The sequence below is a fragment of the Epinephelus moara genome, chromosome 1 (genome assembly GCF_006386435.1).
Source record: "Epinephelus moara isolate mb chromosome 1, YSFRI_EMoa_1.0, whole genome shotgun sequence".
Lineage (NCBI taxonomy): Eukaryota > Metazoa > Chordata > Actinopteri > Perciformes > Serranidae > Epinephelus > Epinephelus moara.
Window position 1 is genome coordinate 6,768,793 of NC_065506.1, and position 2,870 is coordinate 6,771,662.

The following is a 2,870-nucleotide window of genomic DNA, read 5'->3' on the forward strand; positions in this document are numbered from 1 at the left end:
TAGCTGTCCCCAACCCTGACCTCTAAAATTCAATTCATGTAAATAACACTTAAAACATTTTTCATATTTTTTTTCTAAAGTGTAATTTAAAACATCTTTGTGATTAAGTTTAAACAGAAGTTGAAAGATTTAGATGTATTGTGGGATTAATTTTTAAATTAAGAAACTATGCTTAAAAAATAGTGTCCCTTGTTTTCATGTCACTACCGAAACACAAGATGTGCTTGTTAGCCATGTGACTGCTAGCATTCTTTAGTTATCCTGAAAAATAGCTAGGAATGTCACTACCGAAACAGTCACTACCGAAACCTATGGTAAAATTTGGGTAGTGACATGATCATTTCGGTAGTGACAAAATGGAATGGTCAGTAGTTAAACCCCATAATTTTGTGGTCCAAAGTCTTGCTCTTCTCTGCTCTACTCTACCCTGGTCTACTCTGCTCTGCTTTACTCTATACTCTACTCTTCTCTACTCTACTCTACTCTGCTCTGTCCTACTCTGCTCTACTTTGCTCTACTTTACTTTACTATACTCTGCTCTGTTCTGTTCTACTCTGCTTTACTCTATACTCTACTCTTCTCTACTCTACTCTATTCTGCTCTGTCCTACTCTGCTCTACTTTGCTCTACTTTACTTTACTATACTCTGCTCTGTTCTGTTCTACTCTGCTCTACTTTGCTCTACTTTACTTTACTATACTCTGCTCTGTTCTACTCTGCTCTACTTTGCTCTGCTCTGTTCTGTTCTACTCTGCTCTACTTTAAACTAATCTGCTCTACTCTACTATACTCTGCTCTGTTCTACTCTGCTCTACTCTGCTCTACTTTAAACTAATCTGCTCCACTCTACTATACTCTGCTCTATTCTGCTCTGTTCTACTCTGCTCTACTTTGCACTAATCTGCTCTACTCTACTATACTCTGCTCTACTATACTCTTCCCTACTCTACTCTACTCTGCTCTACTCTACTATGCTCTACTCTACTCTATTTTGCTCTGCTCTGCTCTACTCTACTCTGCTCTATTCTATAATCTGCTCTACTCTACTCTACTATGCTCTACTCTATTCTGCTCTGTTCTACTCTGCTCTACTTTGCTCTACTTTACTTTACTATACTCTGCTCTGTTCTAAACTCTACTCTACTCTACTATGCTCTACTCTATTCTGCTCTGCTCTACTCTGGTCTACTCTATTCTATTCTGCTCTGCTTTGCTCTGCTCTACTCTACTATTCTCCGCTCTATTCTATAATCTGCTCTGCTCTACTCTACTCTACTATGCTCTACTCTATTCTGCTCTGCTCTACTCTGGTCTACTCTATTCTATTCTGCTCTGCTTTGCTCTGCTCTACTCTACTATTCTCTGCTCTATTCCATAATCTGCTCTACTCTACTCTACTATGCTCTACTCTACTCTATACTGCTCTGCTTTGCTCTACTCTACTCTGCTCTATTCTATAATCTGCTCTACTCTACTCTACCTACTCTGCTCTATTCTATAATCTGCTCTACTCTACTCTACTATGCTCTACTCTATTCTGCTCTGTCCTACTCTGCTCTACTTTGCTCTACTTTACTTTACTATACTCTATTCTGCTCTGTCCTACTCTGCTCTACTTTGCTCTACTTTACTTTACTATACTCTGCTCTGTTCTATACTCTACTCTACTCTACTATGCTCTACTCTATTCTGCTCTGCTCTACTCTGGTCTACTCTATTCTATTCTGCTCTGCTTTGCGCTGCTCTACTCTACTATTCTCTGATCTATTCTATAATCTGCTCTACTCTTCTCTACTATGCTCTACTCTACTCTGCTTTGCTCTACTCTACTACGCTCTACTATACTCTATACTTTGTTCTACTCTGCTCTACTTTGCTCTACTCTGCTGTACTATACTCTGCTCTACTCTGCTCCCTTCTATACTCTTCTCTACTCCACTCTACTCTACTCTATTCTGCTCTGCTCTACTCTACTATACTCTGCTCTACTCTATAATCTGCTTGACTCTGCTCTACTCTACTCTACTCTGCTCTGGTCTACTCTACTCTATTTTACTCTGGTGTACTCTACTCTTCTCTACTCTATTCTGCTCTACTCTGCTCTGTTCTTCTCTACTCTGTTCTACTCTGCTCTACTCTATTCTGCTCTGTTCTGCTCTACTCTACTCTACTTTTCTCTACTCTACTCTATTCTGCTCTACTCTGCTCTGTTCTACTCTGCTCTACTTAGCTCTACTCTGCTCTACTCTGATATACTCTGCTCTGCTTTACTCTGCTCTGCTCTGCTCTACTATACTATACTCTGCTCTACTATACTCTTGTCTACTCTGCTCTACTCTACTATGCTCTGCTCTACTCTATAATCTGCTCTACTCTGCTCTACTCTACTGTGCTGTGCTCTACTCTATACTCCGCTCTACTCTACTCTTGTCTACTCTATAATCTATTCTTCTCTACCCTACTCTTCTCTACTCTATTCTGCTCTGTTCTACTCTGCTCTACTCTGCTCTACTATACTCTGCTCTACTCTACTTTGCTCTTCTCTGCTCTACTCTACTCTATTCTGCTCTACTTTGCTCTATTCTACTATACTCTGCTCCACTATACTCTTCTCCACTCTACTCCACTATGCTCTGCTCCGCACTACTCTACTCTACTCTACTCTGCTCTGCCCTCTCAAAAATTAAATTGTTTTATTGACCACAAAACATTTGTTTTTGAATTTGTAATTCCCACCATAAGGCATACATTTGAGGAAATATGATGCAACCTTAAAAACAGTATAATGGTCGCTACCGAAACAGTGCAGTCACTACCGAAACACTGGTGTGTTTTGTAAAAAATAAAGTATATTGAGTTATCAACTAAAG

The 2,870-nt window shown here is 39.6% G+C and overlaps 1 protein-coding gene across 1 annotated transcript in view; it reads left to right on the forward strand.

Moving 5' to 3' along the window:
- LOC126393620 (membrane progestin receptor beta-like) overlaps nt 1–2,870 on the forward strand; it is a 14,480-nt gene that overhangs the window by 8,061 nt on the left and 3,549 nt on the right. The window lies entirely within an intron of this gene.